This window comes from Pagrus pagrus, assembly GCF_965226575.1.
Source record: "Pagrus pagrus genome assembly, chromosome: 1".
NCBI classification, from domain to species: domain Eukaryota; kingdom Metazoa; phylum Chordata; class Actinopteri; order Spariformes; family Sparidae; genus Pagrus; species Pagrus pagrus.
Genome location: NC_140185.1, coordinates 21,381,648 through 21,405,804, shown reverse-complemented (window position 1 = coordinate 21,405,804; position 24,157 = coordinate 21,381,648). Strand labels below are relative to the sequence as shown.

General features: G+C 39.5%; 1 protein-coding gene across 2 annotated transcripts in view; it reads left to right on the top strand.

The window, feature by feature from the left end:
• Positions 1–24,157, top strand: part of apba2b (amyloid beta (A4) precursor protein-binding, family A, member 2b) — a 70,465-nt gene that overhangs the window by 9,824 nt on the left and 36,484 nt on the right. For both annotated transcript variants that reach the window (XM_084353288.1, XM_084353289.1), the window contains one exon: positions 8,678–8,728. The gene's annotated coding sequence lies outside the window, so the exon portion shown is untranslated. The remainder of the gene's footprint in view (positions 1–8,677; positions 8,729–24,157) is intronic.

The window sequence follows — 24,157 nt, the reverse complement described above, 5'->3', positions numbered from 1 at the left end:
AATATAAAGTAGATTGCTTCAGTGCAGCGCTGTCTCTATCAGATTTCCATGACCCAGTTATCGCGGCCAAACAAATACACAATACCAATATTATCATGAGATCTATAGAAAATTAACGAAAATGCTACTAGTCTAATTCACCTTTAACTTTGTTCTGTTTCTTTTTTGGCAGATACATTTCTATCAAAATACAAGTGAATATGTAGATGCTAGTCTGCTACAGAAGGTCTGAATAAGTTTCTTAAAATGTCTCAAAATATGATCAAGCAAATCAAGGTCACACGTTGTCTCTAATTTACTAATTTTCTGATTTGCTGTAGGTGTTACTTTTTCAGATGTTATTTATTGTCAATAATAGTTGCAAGCTAGCTAACAAGCAAAGAAATTGTTTTGACATTCATAGGCCTTAAATTATATTTGTTCCCTGCTTAAAAAAAATCTTAAAATTTGACTTTGAAAGAACCCTGGGGGCTGTAGTTGAACCTAAGTATTTATTTGACTTTGTGTTACAACATTACGACATGAAAAGTTTCACGAGTAGTTTATCATCCCACACACCAGGTAGGATATTAATTTATTAGCACATAAGTTGTTTTTGAATAAGTTCCAGTCACACTTATTTTCTTGGGAAAATTGAGAAAACAAAACAAAATATAAAAGGATGCAAGTTGCATTTCTTTTGCCATGTGAAATTGTTGTAGAGCAATGGCATTTCATTTGAGGAAAGCTCAGACATCTTGGGTTGCCTCTGCAGCAAATTCCTGCTCAGAGCCCTGGACAGCATGTTAGCATTAACCCTCTGACCAGAGGGAGGGTGGTAAAGTTGACTGGTTGAAGTTGGAGCTGCCAGTCAAGTACAGACTGATGTGGAAACATCCATCTAATCTATATTGCTGTGCTGTTGTGTGTTCTGGCGAGAATTGTGAAAAATCCCCTCAGAACCTCAGTAACTCTTAAAAGACCAAACACAGCAGGTGCTTTTATATCTCTGGCCCAAACTTGACTCTTTGTTCTTCAGTGTTGTTATATAGGCCATCTCTCTCCTGCTATTATTCACTCACCTGATGGGTTACAGTTTGTAGCAGGAGAGATTTTATAACACTTTACCACTGTCAGAAAGCAGCGATGTGCCTTCCAATCTGTGTGCCCATTCTGTTGTTTTCTGGTCTATGGATATGAGGTCAAACATGAATGATGTAACAATACATCAGGATATTTCTAGAGCAGCATCAGTGATGATATATTTTATGGCAACAATATACTGTATACACCAATCTTAAGTGCTAAAATACCAAGAGCACAGTAGATACAGTCATTTATTTTTCAATACTTTCCATCCATATTTTTATTGTTCAGTTAGTTATTTTAATATATAATGGAAAATACCAAATTTATGTTTTCGTATCATCAATTCGTTTGTCGTGAGTAACTGCAATTCATGATGTTGTCCCAGAATGCACTGCAATGTTTTGGAATTGCATTTGAATAAAAATCAGTACAGAAGTCGATAGGTCTGTGTCTCGGTGTCTGTGGTGATTATCTTAATGAGTGTCTTTAGATGTGTGTCAATATCCACTCATTATCGGAGACTTGAGTATGTTGTTATTGAGCTTGTGCATGTAAACAGTGGCTCTGTGCTTTGAAACCCTGATGAAATACCTGGGATGTGCTGACTTAAGTGTGGTTACAGAGGGATACATTTATTATTGTATTTGGATTTTTGTTTGTTTAATACTGAAGAGTTTATTTTAGATGTATTATTTCTTTACACACATATTGAAATACAAATCAAATACAAACACCTGGTATAATCCTGGCTGTTATCTGTTGTGTGTTATGCATGCTAATGGGCTCGATGACAAGAAAGACATTCAGAATTGTGTAACTGTCATTATTGGAAAATGTCTTTCAGTTTTCTGAGAGATAAACGCCATATCGCTAATATAACGTCAGACATAACATATGGTAGTGTCTCTACTTACATGCATCACTCCACTTGTGGTGTCACAATTACTGGAATTCATAACTTGGACACAATACCTTGAAAAAATATTGCTAGTCGATAACATTTTCAATACCGCGGGATAAAATTGACAGCAAAATGACGATGATAAATGAGGCCTTTCATATCAATGTGCAGGGTTTTGGTCAGAAAAAGTGCTTTTTCTCACAAACACATTTTAGTCTCAAAAAACCTTGCAGCAATACATTTTTTTTAAAACTTCTATGATGCTTAGGCCCAGCGGGTCGCTGGTCTTGTAATACGCTGGTGGAAGTCCTGTTGTCCTGTTGTTGTCAGAGAGAAGAGAGGGCGAAAAAGTGCAGCTGGTACCTGTGTGTGGAATTGTACAGAAAAGTAGCATTTCAACAGTTTCAAATATTTAGAATTGTTATGTATAGAAAATCTATATTTTTGACAACACTGCAGTGCACTGACTTAAAATGTACACCTCCCACACAGGGTCAAAACAATGCTAAATGATGCTTACGTGAGTGGGAAGGTGAAAGTGAAGGGAAAGTAATGCAATCTAATGTTAGTCTGTTTATTTAAAGAGCTGTCAATCAATGTGGATTTTGATCAGGAGTTTTGACTAAAAGGCTTATTCTGCATAGCAAGCCACCTGTTTTGCATCACAAAAACACCTAATTATGTGAAATAAAGTGCATACTGAGAAGATGCTTAGAAGCTTTATAGGTATGTTAGATTATTTTTTGTAATTTAAACAACATTTCTTGAATAATTTATGAAGCAAATTATATCTATTACTACAGAAAAAGCATATGTTTTAGGTTTGCCGTGTATTCACACAAGGTTTCTGTGAAGTACTGTACACCTGTACACACTATACAGTATACAACACTTATCATATAGTACACTGCATTAAACTAATTGCTGCAGCACTGCATCAAAGAGTTTCACGTACCTTCTGGTTTTGGTTCAGGAGGCATTTGAAAGGTCAGAGGAGAGGTTCCACACCTCAGCAATAAGCTCCAAAACAGTCCATTGGTTTAGTTGAACATGCTGAAATTGGAGCCGTCTGTGCTGACCTCTCAGCCTCGGGTGAGTTGAGGCTGGCAGAGGAATATTGATGAGAGAATTAAAAGAGGTGGGTTTGAAGTGAATAGATAATGAATCTGAAGATAACAACACACGTTCTTATGTCAGCGTTAACTGTACCACTCATACATACCATGTTTTGATTTTTTGCACAATATTATGCAGACATATTCTTTGATAAGACCTGAGATGGAATTATTCATATGTTGCATTTGGTGGTTTTTATCTTAACACTGACTGCTAAACAGCACTGAGAGTAAAGCTGCAGGTCAGGACATCTTAACTGTACTGTTAGCAGCCAGCAGCTTGTTTATCTCTGCTGTGCCTCAGAGCTCTCTCATTACATCCTCTGTTCCATCTTTGGGTGCCTTAAGTCTGTAATTCAGCAAAGACAGCTTAGTTATTGCTCTGGGACATGAGGTCAGGAAAGCATGGCAGTGAGCAACCTTGTAAAATGTTGACGGGGTGTAAAATGCCAGGGAACAGCTTATGCAAGGTTTTAGTGTGAACAGGGCACTGTAAGCTTTCGCCTGTCATGGCAGAGGAGAGAGGGAGGACGGAGATCAATGTGGATAGATTTCCAACTGGAGATGAGCTCTGATGACCTGAGATGTAGGTGTGCAGACAGCTATGTGTATTTGTCAGCTTATTTTATGTGAATTTTCCTGTGTACACACATGCATGTACAGTATTGAGATCTGCAGACTATTCTCATTAACAGGTCCTCTCTCATTCATAGCAAAAAACACTTTTAAGAAGGGAAATCATCATTGCATCACATCATGCTTTTCCCCTGAGACGAAAGCCCCTTTGATACAGCCTGTTCAAGGTGGTAATAGTCGGCCATTTTCCCACCTTGCCGTTTTGTATAAAAGGTACAAAGAAGAAATGGGGGTTCACTGTGTTTCTTCCTCTGAGCCTGAGCCCAACTAGTAACAGAGCTGAATCGACTTCTCTGTAGAAAGAGCAAGTCCCAAAGGCAGGACAGCAATGTGACGTTTTGATGATGTGTTATGTATGTGACCAAAAAACGTCGGAAAAAGCATTCTCTTAAAATGCAGCTAGCAGCAGTTAGCAGGTAATTCAAAGGCAAAGAACAACAACCAAAAATGTTGAAAAGGTCTACTGTTTTCTGACACTGTTATGTTACAAGTCACGTCCATCGCACCTCTTTGCTGAAAGAATGCAGGCATACTATTTAAAATTACACACACTTTATTGTGGCGGTATGGCACAATCTCACATGTTTTTAATGTTTTAAACTTTGAACACATAAAAATAATCTGCATTAAATAACAAACAAGATGTCTCCTTCTTCAATGAAAAGTACATTAGCAGCAGGTTGCAAGTTTCCACATCACACTTGCACACATACATGGACAAAACAGAGACGTGAAGAACTGCAACTTAAATTGAGATATACTGTACAGTTTGTAAATTAAAGTCAAATTTTGACATATTCACTGAACTGAATGAGCATTTACACTCACCATCATTCCTAACCATCTGGCCCTCATTGCTTGAGCAGTGGATGGATGAATGGTTCAGATAACACCTAGGGCTAGAAGTCTATAGTGGTTTGCTGTTTTTGAGTGTGAGCCACACGTTACCTGTTGTAGAGTTTGCATGTAATATTTGGTATATTTGATGACCTACATTATGTCGTTGGTACAGCATTATCGCACTGAGCCTGAATAAGGACAAATAGAAATCTTACATTGTATGTAACCACTCTGATTTGGCCTTTGGAAAATGCCCTTTTTAAGTGCACGTAATTATTCCAAACAAGCCTATTATCATCTTTTTATCATTCTTGTGTGGGCTCATTTCCATTAATCATTATGTGTCTTGAGGTTAGAGTTGGTAGCAAAACGATTCTCAATGCATCGCAATGCATCTCAGTGTATGGTATCCTCAATAAACTATATTACTGCACATAGCTACTTTTTTCATAATTTAAATTCCCCTTTCATTCAGAAATTCCTTCCAATAATCAGACTACAGCAGTCTACAAAATAAAAGCTATATCTTTTCAATACATAAACATTACAAAAACAAAACATTTATCCATCTGCAGTGCCTTTCACGTTTCTACAATAATATTTTTACATGGCAGCTTTAAGGTGAGGCATTTATTAACTCTGCTGCACAACTTTACTGTCCAGCTGAAGCCGGACAACCAACAATCAACAGTAAGCTTCAGACTCTCGATTATGCTTCGTCTCTGTATCGATGCATCTTGTAATCGAGAAATTACCACACCTCTAAGTTATAGTGGAGGTGGGTGTCTCGTATTTGTCCATGGACCTAAAAATTGCTTAGTTTTCGCTGTAAAATATCTATTTTGTATTCAATCACATGCTTATGTGCACTACTTTTTGCTTGTCTCATTTCTGGGTGGAATGCTTATATCCAGTTGTTAAGAGTGCAGTAAAACAACCCTTGAGTACTGTGATTAGTTAGGAATGATCTATAACATTGGTAAGGGTATTAAGGACAGACAAATGCAGCATAATGAGCAGTTATTAATAATTAAAAATAGTTATGTAACAATACACAAGAAAAACGGTTCGATACGTACCTCGGTTTTGAGGTCACGGTTCGGTTCATTTTCGGTACAGTACGGGAACAAAATGCAAAACATAAATTTGCTTGTTGTTTATTCGGAACTTTTGTAGGAGCCAAATGTAGCACAGAGCAGACAGGAAGTCTGACACGAAACAACAACAAGACATCCGGTTGATTTTCAAAATAAAACACTCTGTGTTGATACAAGCACAAAAACTTTGGTTCTGGAAACTCACCCGTGCACAGCCCTGTACCGAACCGAACGTCCTGTACCGAAACAATTCAATACGAATACATGTATTTTTAAACCCCTATTATTTATGTATCTGGCCATTTTTGCTTCACAGTGTCGAAGATGATATGGTGCTGGGAATGAGGCTATACAGTATAATAGTGTAAGATTCCTCGGGTGTAGCTCACTGGAGTATGCACCCCTTTGTAAATGTTTTTTTTTTTTTTTTCATTTGGGTTGTTCGCAAGTGTGATCCACTGAGTGTTTTGTCTCAGACACTGTATAGCTGCAGTGTGCTGCAGTGTGAGGTGGACCTGTGGGACCAATACAAGCCTCAGGGCTGTATGCAAGTAGGAGGAGGGGAGCCATGGTGAAGTACAGCAGTGCTAAGACCGGAGAGCCACAAACATTGCAAATAGTTTGAGCACAATCTGTGCGTGTTATCTTTTTCTCACCTTGTGCGAACAACAAATGTGTTTACATCATGTCCTTGTGATTTACCTGTTCTCATTCCCAGGTGGTCAAATTCATGACATTTTGTCATGCCATCTTACATTTAATACAGATGCACAAGGTACCCTTTAGTGCAGGCCTATTCACCTACTTTTTTCGAAAGGCCTGATTCGAAAACAAGGGAAGTGCTAATGAGTCAGACTTTTACATTCCCAGTTTGATAGGTCTGCTTGAGTGTCTGGTGAGAATGGCAGAAAGCCTCTCTAACATGTGGCTAACAATGAAAAATAGTCACAGCTTGGTTAGGTTTGGCACCAAAATGACTTGGTAGGTGTCTGAAAAGATTGTTTTTTTTTCACAAGGTACAAGGTAAATAAATGTGCCAATTTTTAAACAAAGGTTTAAAAAACAAAATAATGTTAGAGTCCTTGAGTCCTGCTACATCTATTTTATGGAGTGTTTAGTGTTCTTGTTGAGGATGAGTTCAGAAGTCTCACAGCCTGGAGAAAAAAGCTGCTCCGTAGTCTGGTGATATGGAAACAGATACTTATGTATCTCCTGCCAGAAGGCAGCAGGGTGAAAAGACTGTGGCTGGGGTGGGTGTAGTCTTTTAGTATCCTTAGGGCTGTGTGTAGATCATGGTTTGGCTTAAAATAAGTATATTACGTTGCATATGTGATGTAAGTTAACGTAAGTATATATGTTAAAATAAGTCAATGTTGTCTTTTGGTTTCACATGTACAGGACACGAACAGTAATCTCCTGTGTAAAAGTCCTGTGTTGTGACACATACATCCATTCTGACCTGTGTTGCCTTTGTTCCATTTTCTCGCTTTTTATATAACATCACCTGCCTTGCTCTGGGCATCTAATGTTGCAGCAGATGGGTTTATATTGAAGTTAGGTGCGTTTCATGTAGACACTAAAGGGTACCTCTTGCATGAGACACTGTGGGGGCGCAACAAAACATCAGTCTGGTTTGTGTCTCGCCTACCAATTAAACACAACATTTCCTACCCCACAAGAATCACCAATTGCTTATTTAAGGACTGAGACATAGTTTTTGGGTTAAGGTTAGAGTAATACTTCAGATAAGATGCGGGTAAGTGTTACAGTCAAGCATGTGGAAGTTAAGGTTAAAGTTGGAGTGTTATGGAAAGTCCAAACAATGTCCTCACAAGCAATGGTGTCACTGAATAAAGATAGGCTGTTACAGTATGTCTGTAGAAGTAAGCACCAAAGTTATTGTTTTCCCTGTCAACAGTTTTCTATAGCTGCTTTTTCTTTGTCTCACACTCAGGCATTGCTCATCTCTTCTGCTCCTATATATCAAACTTTGTATTATTCCCTTGGAAGATTGAGTCAGCAAGTGTTGATCACTTGCAGTTCAAAAGACCATTTTGCCTTTCTTGTTATTCCCTCTCTCCAACATTTGGTCAGATACATCGCTGCTGAGGATCCAACAGCATATAAGTTCAGTCATCTGTTTGTGGAGCAAAGTTTTGGTTTTCTGTTACTTTGATCAGTAGTTATTAAACTCTTGATATCATGTGGGAACCATGGTAGATTAGTTATTCTGTTATTCAGCACACGGCTGCTACTGTTTGTTCACTTACACTTACCTGTTCCTTTTGTGTGTTTTTTTACCCCCGTCTGACCAAATCACTTCACTCAACAGAACCCCCACTGGCTGTGAAAGAGCTATCATACTGACACCAACAGTGTGTATGCTGGTGGTGTGTTTTTCTGGCTGATCTGATCAAATTGATGAGTGGGGACAGCAACTTGGGGCTGTCACATGGGGACTCGGGCCGTGAGGATGAGATGTGACATGCAGCCTTGGCTTGGTGGCAGATGGTGAAGCCTTGCTGTCACAGCTGAGCTAAGTTTGCTGAAACTCCTGCCCTGAAATGCCAGTTACTCTCGTTTGGCTACACCGCTGTCACAAACCGCTGTATTAAAAAAATAAAGATAAAAACTAGGGATACATGATACCAATATACTTTGAATAATTTATTTAGAGATGAGATGTGTCAATCTGTGTCAGGAGAGTTTCTGCAGGGTTTGAGCATGTTATCATCCCCAGCATGATGCAATTGCAAAAAATTCTGTTATGAATTCAGGTCCTTATTTCAGTCAAATGACAGTTGCCCACAGTGCCACTTTCTGTTTTGTTTTATTCACCAGATGTCTTCTTACCACTACAACCCAAACAGTCCCATTTCTCATCATCCACCCTCGTAGCCTCTGCACATCCAGGCAGGAGAAAGGGATCAAAGCTCAATCTTCGAGCTGAACTGAGTGTCTTTCATGTGCGTTGTCAGTTTGATGCTCAGCGTGACGCTCTGTCTCCTTTTGTGTTTTAGGTCACCGCCTGGAGCAAACAGTAGAGCTGCTCTGCCTACCTACGGATATCAGTAAGTTCGCTTGACTGTGCCTTGACAGGTTTTAACAGTATGATGTTATAATGAACAGTGTGGGAGGACTCCTTAATGTGTCACATAAAAAGTACTCAAGTTCTCCCAAATTGTAGAGACACATCAATAATGATAGGATGACCACTGTCCACTGTGTTTCTGTGTACTGGTACACTCAGACCTGTTTCTGGGCACTGAGTGAGCACACATAAACAACCTCCAGGCGCTGGGGAGCTCCTGATCTTGCCTGGCTGTCCACTGAGTCATGCCTCTCTGGTGTAGAAACAAACACTGAAGGGAGAAAGTGAGGGAAGGATTAAGGAATGAAAGGATGGAAAAAACATATAAGGGTGGAGTCAAAGAGATTTTGTTGTGTGGAGGTTTATTTAGCAAGGCGGCAAGGTGACTCTTCTTGGTGTTTACAGCTGCATTAAAGCTCATATGTTGAATGTTTTTACTTCTGCATGATGGAGCATTGCAAAAACAGAAATCATCTGCTATTATAGTAAATCCTATTCTGATTGGCTTGTGAGCTGAAACGAGTCCTTGTTGACAAGGACAATATGCAGGGCTCCTGAGAGGGAACTCACACACTTCACACTATGTTAGTATTTTTACGCATCAGAGACAGAACCCATTAATTGACATCACACTTCCCTAGCTGAGACACCTTTAATGTTTTGCCATGGCTGATTGAAAAACAAAACAAGCTATGCACTTTGAGAGGATTTAGAGAATATGAGGAGAATTCAGTGCCCTTACTTACTGAGTAGAATGAACCCTGTTTATCATGCCAATAATAATAGTTAGTTATCCCACCTGTAAATGCGTTAAGAGGTTAACAACAGTCACATTGTTGATATTGAAGTTTCTAGTCAAAAGTACTGTTATAGACAGTTAGTTCCTCTGATGGAGGAGGAGGGAGGGCATCATGGGAGAACCCAACTGAAGACATACTGTACAGAGGTGGAGGAAGGGGATGCAAAAACAACAGTTGAGCAATCCAAAGTGTCGTGAGTCTCTCAACACTGCCTCCCCTCATAATTTATTAATATTCTGCTAGAATATTCATCCACCCTGGTACAGCGCCATCCACCCACAGAGAAATTAATAGAGCTCTGTATCATCCTGACACTCAACAGTATATCACAGCCTTTGTTATTGTAGTCACTTGAATATCGTCCATCATCAACCGACTCCTTCCATCCGTTCCGCTTGTGTGTTTATTTCATGTTTACTGTTGATAGTCACCGCATCCTTTTCTGTAAAGTGATTAAAGAGACACAGGGCAGGGCTGTTTGTTCTGGGGTTTCGAAGTCTGAGCCTCAGTGTGGTCTGAAAGGAGCTGTGACTCCAGAACTAGATCACTGACGTAAGCTTCGCAACCAAGTTGGTCCATAAACAGTCCAAAATACTCCTCCATCCATCTGCATGTCACTGATATGGGAAATCCGTGGCTGTTTGGATCCATATGAGAACTTTAGGGATAGACTAGTTTTGAGGATCGCTGCATTTGGAATTTGAGTCATCCAGTGCAGCGCAGTGATGTGTGCTCAGTCTGCCAGCTGCTATGCTTCACTTATTCTGATTAAATCCTTTGAAGATGAAGGGAAGGACAAAGAATCTGGCATTCCCATGACTTGTTATAAATCATCAAAAGCCTGAGAAGCTCCATTAATGTGTACACTGGTTTCTGGATACCACACTGTGAATGTACTCATAATTAACCCCTAAGTCAAAGTGGAATTTGATGCCAAGATATGAAGTCGGTCACATCTGTCATCGCATATGTGTAAGGAATCTTCTGTACTTTCCTTTCTTCTGCTCTTCCTAGGAATTGCAATCATCTGAATTGCAATCATTCTTCTGCTTATTACCATTTAGTCAAATTTGCCAACCCACTGGCACAAAATATATGAGGTTGCCATAAATGTGTGAAGGCTGTGAACAAAAACAGTTAAAATGTGATATTTTCCACTTCAAATTGTCTGTCATCCCCCTCCTGCAGTGCATTGATACTCAAATTACAATTAATTTGGATGAGAAGTTTGCTGATGTATTATCGTTTTTCAAGAAACTACATCTGGTTGTCTAGCAAAAAATTAGATTTCGGAATTAGTGTTACCGAAAGTATCGAAATATCTGTACATATTCATTTTGGATATTTGAGGCAGTTTCAATATTTATTTTCCACTGTATCAGTACACCAGTACCAGCTGTGCTTTCTCACTCTTTATTAAATCAGCTCACTGATATTAGTAGCAGTGGTATTTCTTTTCTGAGGTCCTCTGTTCTCTTCATCCTTGCCATTGTTATTTGCTTTGTCTTAGCTTAACTTCCTCAATAGCTAGATGGCGAAGTCTTTTTTCATGCTTCTGAGGCTGAACACAGCTATGTTACGGACATGTAGTGTGGAGACCCTTTTAAACCTGGCACAGGGATGTATGTCGGTGGTGACGGGAGTTTTCTACGCTTGGTGAGATCTGTGGGTCAGAGCGACAGTGGGAAACAGCGGTGACTTCAGTGATAGTCTAATGAGCAATTCCTGCCTTGTGGTAACGCTGAAGGGACACACTGTCTCCAATTTGAAAAACACACAGGTGATTGTAGTGGACTCGCATCTAATCTCACATCTCAAAGCATGGGTCAAAGTCATTTATAGAGAATTGACTAATCTACTGTAGATACAGATTTGAGGAAGTTGAGTATTTTGACAAACAAGCAAAGAGCAAAATGAATTCGAAATAAAATAAAATATTTGCAGAAAAAACATAAATTGCTAAAAATGTAACCATTAAAGATCCTCAACACCTACAAAAAATTGGCCGTTATGTTTGATCTAATCTACTTATCAGATATTGGCAAAGCAGTAATGATCTGGCTCCTTCCAAAGTCTGCACGGACATTAACTAGAACTAAAGTGCATCATGGGCTGTCAGATTACTTCGGCTCTACAATGATGTACTCTCAAGTCCTCATAGTGGTGCGATGATAATGTCACCACTTCATTGACTCCTGTTGGTCGATAAGACTAGGTCAGAGTGCAGGGTCAAATATACTGAATCAGGACCTGTGGTGAGTCAGTGTCGTGCTCAGCAGGTGAACCTCCAGCTGAAGGCCAGCCTGTTTATCCACAAGGCCACTGTACTGCCACTTAATAATAAAGGGACTAAATGGGGGGGAAAGGTCCATGGTTTAGTTTTAGGATGAGTAGAAAGACCAGATTCAGTGATGTGATGTAAGGGGATTCAAATGTGAGCTGCAATAATCCAGATTTCTGTCATCATGGGATCAGTGCTGCTGTTGGCTCCATTTGGTCATCCAGCCTCGATGAGCCCCGTTAGACCCTTCTCTGTCCTTGCCATGTCTTATGATCCCTGGCTGCATCCCAAGGGACGGTGACATTAGTACTCAGCACATCACAGTGAAATGACTGAGGCAATGTATCTACAAGCTGCCATCTTTGGCATTGATTTATCTCTCTTCAGATCTGACCTTTCATAAAATAAATAAAAGCATGACAGTTCTCTCAATGATCCATTTGTACACAATGTACTCTGGACATTTTCTAGACAGTATTTGGGATGAAATGATCTCTATACTTGGACATACATGGCAATTTTTATGTCAACTGTCAGTCCAGTGAAAAGACAACTCTGCGCTTTTAGCCGGAAATCACAAGTCTGTGTCAGAGAAATTTGCAGTCCACACATGTGAATGCCTCTATGATTAGACCCTCCGTCAAGATAAGGAAGAACTTCCAACACACAGTGACATGTTGCATGTTCAGAGTCGGCAAAAATAGTAGTAGTAGAAACACAGAAGTGTAACATCAAGAAAATAAAAAGGGTTTTCAACATAATTTCTTTTGTTTTAATTGCATACCAAAGTGTTTTTGTACGAGTGACAGATGCAAAGTAGTTGAAAGAATGTTATCTCCAGCCAGAACAGGTGTCAACAATTGTGGATTGCACTTAGTTTAATTACTCATAACATTTTGCTGAATGTTGTCACATCCATTTCATAAACTTGAGAGCAAGAAAGCATTAATGCCTCATTGCTAAAGCCAAGAAGCCATCAAAATCTGCAGGCAAAAGGGTAAAGTGTTTTTGACTTGAGTGTTTTGGCTTCATAACTGTTTGACCAGACTTTCATTTCCTGAAGCCACCGCTAAAGTTTTCTAAATGCTGTATGGCACTGTTGATTTCTGGCATCTGTTGTTGTTGTTGTTGTTGTTGTTGCCTGGGTGTACAGTCTGCAGTTTACTTTTCCCTAAGTCACTCTATAGTTTGTGCCCTGTATTTTTTATGGAGGATCCTGCTTATATTGTTTTTATGTTCCACTTCCCTATGGTTTATGCATTTGCTGATTTTATGTTTCTATGAATGCAAAAACCATAAATACAATTTTTATGAATACAACTATTCCCGTAGACCAGTGACTTCAGTGAGATGTATGAGAAATTGATATCTTTTAATTGGGTAACACATAACTCAAGGTATGCATGTAGGTTTGTGCATACAACACAATTCAGTTGTCCCCTTTCGTTTTCTGACACATTGCAGCAGCATTTTCTTCCAACTGCTCTGACTCCCTCCATTTTTTGCTTAACCAAACATCAACACAACCTCTTATCCTCACTCCTTAAATACTGTATATTTCTGTCAATACATACAGAGAACTTGACTGGACAGGCTGTTCTTCTGTTCTGCCCACAATCAGTTAAATTGCTGAAGATGGTGGAACGTTACAGGTTCCTCATAACAACAAAAATGTCCTCACTCGGTATATCACTAAACCTAACTTTAATCCATTGCTGCCAGCCAGTAATTGTCATTTTTACTTTACATTTACTGAATATTTGACAATAGTTTTATTTTAATAATTATTTTATATATTAATCTAAATGTCGTTGACAGAGTAATCTATTGTGAAAATAGATCAAGTCAGCACAATGATGACAATTAATAATTAAGTCATTTTTAAAGCAAAAGTGCTAAATTCCTTCAGGAAGAATTGCTATTTTTCTTTGTTTTATGTTAACATAAATTAAAATCATCAGGTTTTGGCTGTAGGTCAGACTCAATACAAATCATCAGTAGCCCTAGTTGCGACCCTGGACATCACATGCATACTTTCATCTGTCACAGAAATTAAGAAACCATTTTCACAGCTGAAATATTGGCCAATCAAAAGCTTTTTAGAACTTTAAGCAGTCTCTCAACATAAAACAATCAGATGAATATGAAAAATTAAAAAGCAATAATATGAGTCTCGTTCTGTCTCCCAGTCCCTGAAAATGAAATAGCCCAGCTGCACCTCATAACCTCATCATTTCTTTATTTTATAGTGTGTTCCCTGTTTTGAGTTTTAGTTTGACCTCTAAATTGCTTTAATATTTTATCTGGACATTTTGTGACTTTCTTCCTTCAAGGGATATTAGTGAGTCATGATAGTTAATCATGATAACATGATATTAAATCCAAAGTCTTCTTAACTGTTCATTTGATCTAGTTATATTATCAGTTCTGTTATCATGACTGACTCACTGGGGATTTACACTGAGATAGAAGAGAAAGAGAGAAAAGAGAGATGTGTCTGACGACTGTGATCACATCTTGGACGCCTTCCTGTGTTGCCTTGACATTCACTATTTAGGCCAGGACAAACAGAACAGACGTAATGTGATGACGCCAAATCTGAATAGATACATGTTTTCCCACCTTGTCTAGGTATAACACTGAGCCTGAGCCAGCCTCATTACCAAACCCAGGCAGGAACTGACTGTGTTCCTGCTTGGCACAGTTTCTACTGAGCACTGTGAGCGAGATTTCCCCAAAGAAATCTAGGTTTAGCAATCCGCAATCTTAAAATAGCTTGAATCATACATTATTACATAGCAGGCCTGCCTCCTCTGTCAAACTACACTTGCTGCTGTGATTATTGTCTTCTTGTTTTCTCCAACCTTCCACTTTTATAAAGATTCCCCAGCCTCATTAGCATAGCTTTATAGATGATATGAAGACACTCACAGATGACTTTTCTGTCTCTCAAAAGTAAATGCACTTAAAATGAAAAAAACAACTTTGCAGATGATGCAACACACACATGAACAGATACAGTTTTGATGTTGTAATGTATACAAGAACAAGTGCTGGGGAATGCGGAAAACCCTACAGAGCTGCTTCTGCAACATGAGAGCATTTGTTATGTGTTTCTGTGTGTGTGAGTGAGTGGAAGTGGGCAGATTTCAATCTTCCAGCCTGACTCAGTGTGTATCCCTTGGGTTCAGTAAAGCTTTAAGGATGCTTGGAGGTGTGACACCCCCTCCTGAACCTGCCACTGCTTTAGGAGGATTGATGTGACAATTTCACACATACACACACATGCACATACCACACTCAGGCAGTCAGATGCAACAAACTAGAACCACTGTGTCAACAGTTAGCACGCTTTATCTTCCAGTTCTGAGACACAAAAACACACATTTGTGCACACACACAGTGACATGTGACACAGTGCAACATGGGACTGGATAATCAAACCAAGCCGCTCTCTGTCTGTCTGTCTGTCTGTCTGTCTGTCTACCTGTCTATTGTTCTTGTCCAATGTGGTGCTGCTCCTCTGTGTGGCCGAGCAGGCGCTGTCTGGCTGATTAATCCCCAGCCTGTCAGCTGGCCAGCAGCGATACTGAAACCAAACAAAAAGTCACACAAAGCTTAGCAGCGTGCATGCTCTCACGGTCCATTTCAGGATGTGCAGAGGTGTGCAGGTCGTGCACACAAATCACATTGCTCCAAAGCAAATAACGGTGAAACATTCAACCCTGCTGTGTTTTTCAGGGCAAACACTGATGCGTGGGAAACCTGAGTGCCGAGTGTGCTTTGTTTTTCAACTCACACTTAATTACAGTCATCACCTTGGTGTGTTGTTATCAAGCCATTTCAGTCACAAATGCATGTAGCCTACGCATGCATGTATAGCTGTGGAAAAAGGCAGATGAGGGCTGATGGATCATGCATTGCAGTACGTGTTTGTGTGTGTGTGTTTGTATGATGTGAAACGTGATGCATATTTTCCTCCTGTTTTCCCCGAGGGGCTGTATGATTGACTGAACCCAGAAGTTATTTCATGTGCCTGCCACCAAACTGCATTAGCAGGCCTGGCTGTTACCGCTCAGCCTGTCTGTCTCTCAACAAGATAAGGGGATATTTCCCAGCCCAATATTGCTTGCTCTGTTCTGTGCTGTCACTGAATACAATGACCATCACCACATTCAATGAATATTATTAGCATTTTTCTCAGGAATCTGTCAATGTGGAAGACAGCTTTGTGGGAGTAGAAGTACATGCTGTTTTTGCCGTGGCCTGATATCTGAGCTGACTCTTGGAGAATGGAGTTGATACTGCGGTGTATTGTCCGGTCCAAATGCAATTATGAGGCAGCTGTCAAACGTCCATTATTGCCAGTTACTAACAAGAAGTCACCTGGCTCAGCAGTTTCAAGCTGCCGCTGTGTTTGGGTTTGAAAGGACCTGACAGAGGTTAAGAGAGTGAAGGCTGCTGAGAAATAACTGCTGCTGATTAAAAGTTGACAAAGAATGAGGATTAGAGGCCTGAGGGGAGAAGCTGTTTCTGGAGAGGGGTCAATAAGAAGCAGACGTCTAACTGACGGCTCAGGTGGATTTTTGTGTCAGACAGGGAGCAATTCTCATTTTCATCTCTTCAGACTTTAAGTGACAATTCAAGAGAAATGACAGGTCAGTGGAGCAGACCCGTAAAGGATTGCTGTCCATTCTGCTGTTTGCTGAGGTCCATATAATGTTTATGTAGTATTCATACATTTGTTATGTGATAGAACAGTCACCACTGACTGGATTTTGACAAAACTTGGGGATCTTAAAGCCTCTGACTTCTGCCATATTCAGATAGACAACGATTGATCCAAAGGAATGGTTTCAGTTACAAGAGGAGGTGGGTTAAGATTTAATAGTATGCTGGTGCTAATTCAATACCAGAGTTTCTGTACCAACACTACTACAGAACTAAAAATACATTTCATTTGTATTTTCATTAGTCAAAAGCAGCCAGAGATCTTAACTATGTTAACATATGTTAATGTTAAAAAAGTGGCACACTACATTTGGCAAATTCATGTAATCATTGGCTGATGTGTTGAAAAAGCCTGATGGTCAGCAAGGGAAGCAAAAGCAAAATAACTGACTGTGTTTAGTGAACTTTTGCAAGAACAAAACCACTGAAATCCTAAGATAGCAATTTGCACATGTCAGCAACAAGGCTGCCATTCCTGCCAGTAACAAATGAAAGGTAAATGAACATTTTGAAAGGGCAGTAACTATAACCACCTACACTGATGTGTAAGCCACCTACAATTTTCATTGTTCAGTCAAAGATTAGCAAGGATAAAACAACAACGATAAAACAACTGACGTCTCACAAATCACACCTCCTTTCCTAATTAAAACTAAAAAACATACTTTTTGCTTTACAGACAATCTCCCAATCTCAATTCTCATATCCTGAGATTTATGTACTTCATCCTGTTTTTGTCAGAACTCGCACAAAAATGACTAATCCCCTTTCAAACAAAAATAAACAGCGGGTCTTTTTTTGTCCTGCATATTTTCCCTCCACATCTTATCAGCCAACAGGACAAACAACCATAGTTTTTAATTAGCAGCATCTCCACAATCTGTATTATCCCAAGCCCCCCTTTTGTATTTGGCTATTGGATTAATAACCATTTATTGTGTTGTCACGTTTCAGCCCAGTTGGGACAAAGTGGTGTGGGAGGATTTCTCATTAAATCCAAAACAAAAATGTTTTCCCTGCTGCTAACATGTGTGCAGTGGAGGCTGTCCCAACAATGATTGGGTATCCATGTGATGTCAAGGCTGCTTTTACTGTTTTTCACCAAGTTCATAGTTTTGCATATTAAAATAACTTACTGCTTTTTATCAGTCTCGCCCTTTCTCACTCATTCTCTCTAGTCAGCAACCAAACCCAGCTGACAGCTTCAATTAAACCCTGTGAAATCGCCCCAGTATCTGTCTCCCTCTGGGGCCATTTAGCTGTGTTTAGCTGTCTGCATGCTGGGCTTGTCGCCAGGCAAACTTTAGAGAGTGTTTCATGTTCCTTCTTAAAATGTAGGCCAACCTAGCCCAATGTGCCACCTGGCCAGACTCAGAGCCCACAAACCAAAGTATGTGTTCACACTGTGAGTTAATGGGTGAAAGTTTACTCTTGTTGGTCATGTTGTTTAGTGGTCACAGGCAACACGTTTTAAAAAGGCAAAATGTGTGACAGCCTGCTGACCACTAAAAAGCACATTTTACACATATATGATGAGAAATAAATAATCTATTTTCACAGGTCAGACACAGACAACATGATAGAAAGACAATATAACATAAAAGGAAACTGTGTGGCACCAATCACAGACAAAATCAAGATTAGTTGTGGAATTATTTTTTAAGCTTGATATTTTTAAGATTTGATTGTTTACATGCAGAGGTGGTTTCCTGTTTGATTTTCATTTTGCTTGATGAACAGGATCCTGCTAATGATCCACAAATACATTGAGATTTTTAGAATAAAAAACTTTTTGTCCTGGGAACACCACTATAAAATTTAACCTGACAAATCTCATCAACACATCATGTCGGTGATCACACCACGTGTCTACCTATGATGTTATTAAAAATGCTGAGCACCAGTTGCCACTTGGGCCAGACACGCATAGTCTTTGCTCAGATTACCTGGTGTTTCGGTTTTAATTGATTCATAATTGTTTCATGGAACTGTGTGATGCCTGTTGATTTGCAGTATAAACAAACAAAACAAATTAAGTAATGTTGTGCTTGTTGCAGAAAATTTGACTAGCAGATTTGTCATGTGCAACATCACTCCAGTAAGAGACTACAGATGAAACAGTTAAGATTGAGACTCACCAGAGTAAAGGAAAGGCCTTGTAACTGTCGTGGATTTAAGAGCTAGCATCCAATAGCTGTCTAAGACATTTCACTCATTGTGGCGATAGATGAAAAGTCAGGGGATCACTAATGTTGTTTGGCTTCATCATGAATGTCCAATTAAAAATTTCAGGGCCATACACCCAACACTTGTTTAGATATTTCCATCCTTCGAGCCACACCGCTGACATGGCTAAGGCCAAACATGAGTGTAGCAGTAAAAACAATATGTGTGTACCTTTCTTTCTTTTCTGCCCTAATGGCCATATTGTCTTTATTTTATCCAGAATTGACAGTGTCTTCTTTGTTTGCAGTGAGGGTTATTTTCCTTTTTTCTGAGGAAGGCCCGCCGTTAAGTCTTTATCTCAGTTAATACCACTGTGAATCAGTAAGGAGGCTTGTTGTTTGTGTCCCTGAAGGTAAATAATATGGTCCTATGTTGCTGGGCCACCCCAAAAGAAAAGTGTCCATCTGTTGAATTCACTCTGCCTCGTGATTTGATCTGAGGGGGCAAATTTACTCAACACAGCTGAGACCAAAAGTGTTGCTGTTTCCTGTGTTTCCAAAACAGATTAAAACGGCTACATTAGCACAGTAGCATTGTTCGAGTAATGTGTGCATGCTTTGTGTGTTTGTTCGGTTAGAAGGCGTTATTTGGTGATTGGCTGAGACAATCCTCCTCCGAGAGACTGCACTGGAAAACAAAGAGTTGCCATGGTAACAGTCAAGGGTGAAGGAGGAGGGTGTGCCTGTGGTGTGCTTTCGAGTGGCGAGATGGACATTGGCAGGCAGAATGGGCGAGCGATGCGTTCTGTGGTCCTGTGCCATTCCCGCTGCTCACCAAGTCTCTGGTTTCCTTCTCTCCCCGTCTCCCGCATCGCTCTCTTGTTGTCGTCCTGAAGTGAGTGGGAGGCTGTAAGGAGAACAAACGCTGAATCTCAATGAGACAGCTGAGAGGAAACTCATTTTCTCGCTCTGTCTCCCTCTGATAGTGCCTTTACTCCTTATTTACAAGCAGCATAGCTCAGCATGGCCAGGTTATTACACAATTTATTAATATGTGTTTAACGATGTGGACGTGTCGTAAGGGTAGTGTAATGTCACGCAGTTAAATGTTTACAACATCATGTGATCAGAGCTGACCCTATTAAAGTTGATGGATGTCTGCTTCGTGAAGGGCAACAGAGATTATTTCATGGATCAGAAAATTTTAAGTTAGACATAAATAGTATCTCAGAAATTCAGATTTCTTCCCAGATTGCTTGAAGTCACTCTTGGTCAGTCTGACAGAATTTAAAAACCAATCGTTTCAGCACAGCTGGTCTGTGGAGATGGAGAATAACATGATGGTACATAAGAAAGTGGGTATATTGCAGTTATGCTTCAACTAGAAAAGGAGAAGGTAGGATGGCTGCAGTGGGAAAGAGTCCAGTTAAAAGGGCTGAGCTTGGCCTTATTTGTCGAAGGAATGTTTGATCTAGAGTCGATGCCTACAGGCTTCATAACCTGACTGACACAGAACCTAACACGGTGTCAGTTCCTTTTTTGTTGTCTTGATCATTTGGCCGAAGGATTGTGATTTAGGGTCATATCTCCAACCAACGGTGTCAACAGAAATCAGTTTGACAGGGGTTTCACAGGAGCTTTTTTCCCACTCCAATCAAAATGTGCAGAAAACAGATGAAATGGCAATTTTAAAGTCCTCCTCAAGACAAGTTTGCTGTGATTAATGATGTGTTTAATATGTTTTCCACATTAAATGTTTTTTAAAAGTCTGAAGTGCACTGGGAGCACATCTTCTCCCTCACTGCGAAAGTGTAGATCCATGTATCACAGTGTGTGTTCAAATTGTCGCATTGTACTGTAAATACATACAAGGGTATGCAGAAAGATATATTCCTTTTATATATATATATATTTATATTAACATTGATAGCTAACCAAGTCTGCCTGGCTCATTGGCAGTAGTATTATTTCATATAAGACTCAAACTTTGCAAGGATACAAGTCGGTATAGTCAAGATCAGACATTTTAGGGGACATGAAACACATTTTGAGTGGAGGTGGTCTTTCTTTGCTTTTTCATCATAGTTATTAGACATTTTAATTCTCCCGGATCTTAGTGGAAGTCCCTGCTATGTGATGTCCGGGTGGGGCGTTCTTTGTCAGATGTTTTGTTTAGGCTGAAACTTCAGTGTATAAATTTCTGTCTGTTCTGGCTTTCTTCTTTTCTTCTTTTTAATGTGGGGTACGTGTGTTTGGTAGTTGGTTTGTAGTTGTCATTTAAGTTGGTCCTTTGAATAGCCTCTGTTTTATTGGTTTGCTTGACTCAATGCCAATATGACATCTACCACTAGCCCTAAAGATAGGTGCATGTAGTCTGCACTTATTAAATGTGGTTTAAGAGTATTGGCGAGTTTAGCCTCCATTACATCCCTGTATTCATTAAACAACAGGGACACCTCCAGTAAATGTGTACTCTTGTGGGCAAAATCAGTACATAGTCAGATCTTTTTAGCAAAATACTATGCTCTGACCATATTTTTCTCTACAAATGTGTCTGTGTGTCTGTGCAAAAGAGAGAGAGTGAGAGAGAGCAGAAAGCACACTTCAATTGAAACAGCAATTTCCTGTCTGCCGAGTAGCAGCAGGAAGCCAGGTCCCCATCTTTGAAAGAAATGAAACAGAGAAGATTCTTTCTCTCCATTATCGCTCTCCTCTCTCTGGAAACTCATACTGAACTCCTCCATATTCCATCCATTTGACAGCTTTTAACTTTAAACTCAGCCGACAGGTCTCATTTTCTTCCTTTTCATAGTGAAAAATGAGCCGCAAGCAGACCCCAAAGACTGAATAATAATGCATAATGTAGTCATTCAGACCACAATATGCACACACACCAGCACACTCCCAAATATAGCAGAATTTATTTAATCAGATTAGTGTTGTTTTGCAAGTAGTATGTGCTTATTTTATTTTCATTCAGCCAACATATTTTAGGTTTTAAAAGGAATAGAATTTTTTTATTTTTATGGTCCCCTTGGACATTTATCAAAAGTGGCTTATATCTGGTAAAGGAATGACAGAGGATATTTCTGATAACCAGATAACCAGATTATGTTTGTGATCAAGCATAACATACACTGAAAAGGTTTGGCCATAAGTGTTGTCTGATTCTGTCAAAGCTATAAGCAGCAGGATCATTTTGTCAGAAAATAATTTAAATACTGTAGTTAGCTACTGTAACTAGACTAAGGACTTAAACTTTGCACTGGCAAAATGAAAATAAAACACTTTTTCTGAAACATCTGTAACTAAATAATTCTTGGTGTTTTAGAAAGAACTGTTAAACCAAACTAATGTTTTTCTGGACATCTTTTTGGTTACATATGTCAAGAATTGGATGCAAAATTCATGGTTATCTGTTTTATCTGGTTAGATCTTTGAAAAAAAAGATGAAAAAGAAAGTAGAAATTTTTTTTAAAGACAGCAGAGAAAGAACAGAGAGAGGTGGGAGAGACAACATGAAAGTTTTAATGGATCAGTCACGATGCAGCAAAAACTGCAGAATTTCCTATTTTGGCAAAAAGATCACTTGGCTCAACTGCAGGGTAAATGTATCGTACAAAAACAATCCAATGGAGACAGCTGTGAGTCAGTAACTTGAGCTAGTGTAGGTAACAGTATTTACCAGAAAAGTATTTACCCCTGTGTGATTGCTGCCTGATATGCAGTTGCCTTCTGCTTGGAGGATGTGTCAGTATTGAATCGAACTTGCAATAAGAGAGAACATGATGCTCCACTTTTCCGACAAGCTACAGTGCTGCCTCCACTCCCACTCCTCCTATTTCACTCCTTGGAACTCACATAAAGTACCCTTTTGGTGTTAAATGATGATTCTTGTTAGTACACAGCTGAGCCTGCAGCAAACACATTGAAAAATGAGTCACCGGACAAGAGCTCAAAATGAGAAGCACAAAAACCTCTCTGTAATGCGAGAAAACAAAATACTGTTTTTGTAGCATGTAACATGAAATGTTCTATCAGATCAGATCAGAGCAGCAGTTTGTTCCAACACAAAACACGTTTGGATGTAGAACATGAAAAAATGTGGAATTAATATTTTTCAAGTTTGTTAAACAGTGGTAAGGCAGGGTGGTGATAAATGGTTGAAATTGATATTACAATATTCATAAGTTCAGTTTTTGATAGTGAGATCTATCACAATAGGTAAATGTATGGAAATGTATTCAAAACACTCCTAATATTAAAAATTATGTTATTGCAATGACCTGTTTTCAGAAAACTTTATACATATAAAATGTAAGAGTGGACTTGGGTGTGGTCAGAAGTCCAATACAATTGAAACTATATTGCAGCGGACTTACCACTGTAGTCGGTGTTATCGGTTTTACACAGTGGTCGAGCATACACCGATTATATTACTTGCCCACAGCTGTCGTTTTGCGTTTTTAATCAAACGACGGACGCTTCAGTTACAAACTCTTCTGCAGCAGAGTTGCAGCACAGAGTAGCCACAGTCACATCTCACATATCAGGTAAGGAGGAGAGATGACAAGATGGCAAGATGATGGTGGAGGATTTGTTGTCAAAGTGAAAGGCAAAAGCTTGTATTTGGCAACATTTTGGATTTAATCCCAATACCAACAGGAAATCTGATAACATGAATGAGTGAAGAGGGAGTTGGTTACCTCACTGAGAAGTTGAAGGTGTTCAGCCTGTCACCTGCAGCTCTTCATCTAACATCTAACCTTCTTATATAACTAGCGTACTTCAAAATGATAATGATGTCACACTTTGCAAGTGAAATGCTTCTAATGTTTACTTGCAGCAGGAGGAAATGTTGGGTTTGTTCAAGCAGAAAATAACTACACTGCTCTACAGATAGTGAGCGTCTTTTCACGTAAAAAGCCCGGTGTACAGGCTATTTCTGGTTTTGTCACAAGCTAATTACTTGTTGAGAAAACCATTAAAAAAGGTGCGGTGTCATTGGTGTGTCATGTTTTAACCTGAATGTTGGAGACTGTCCGTTATACCTTGGTGAATGTGATCATTACGTCCCCACACCCTGAGATGAATTGTTCATTCAAATGCTAATGCAGTCAATAGAGATACTTATTTCTGTCTTATTGCATTTAAAGAAGATGTGAATAGCCATGTACAGTTTGCCTGATAATCTTCTTTTTTCACGGGTCTTTAACACTCTGAGGGGTAAAAGACACTCTCATCTGTTCCGTCTTGCTTCTTCCCTGTTGAAGCCCGACTCTCTAATTCACTGGTGTGAACAGAGGTCATATCTTAGAATTCAAGGCAGAGAGACATTAGTATTCCCGAGGCCCACACTCTGACCGAGCCATCTGCTGCTTTCGAACTGCCTCTCTCGCCCTCTGTCCTCGCCCCAGCCCTGCTTTTAGGCA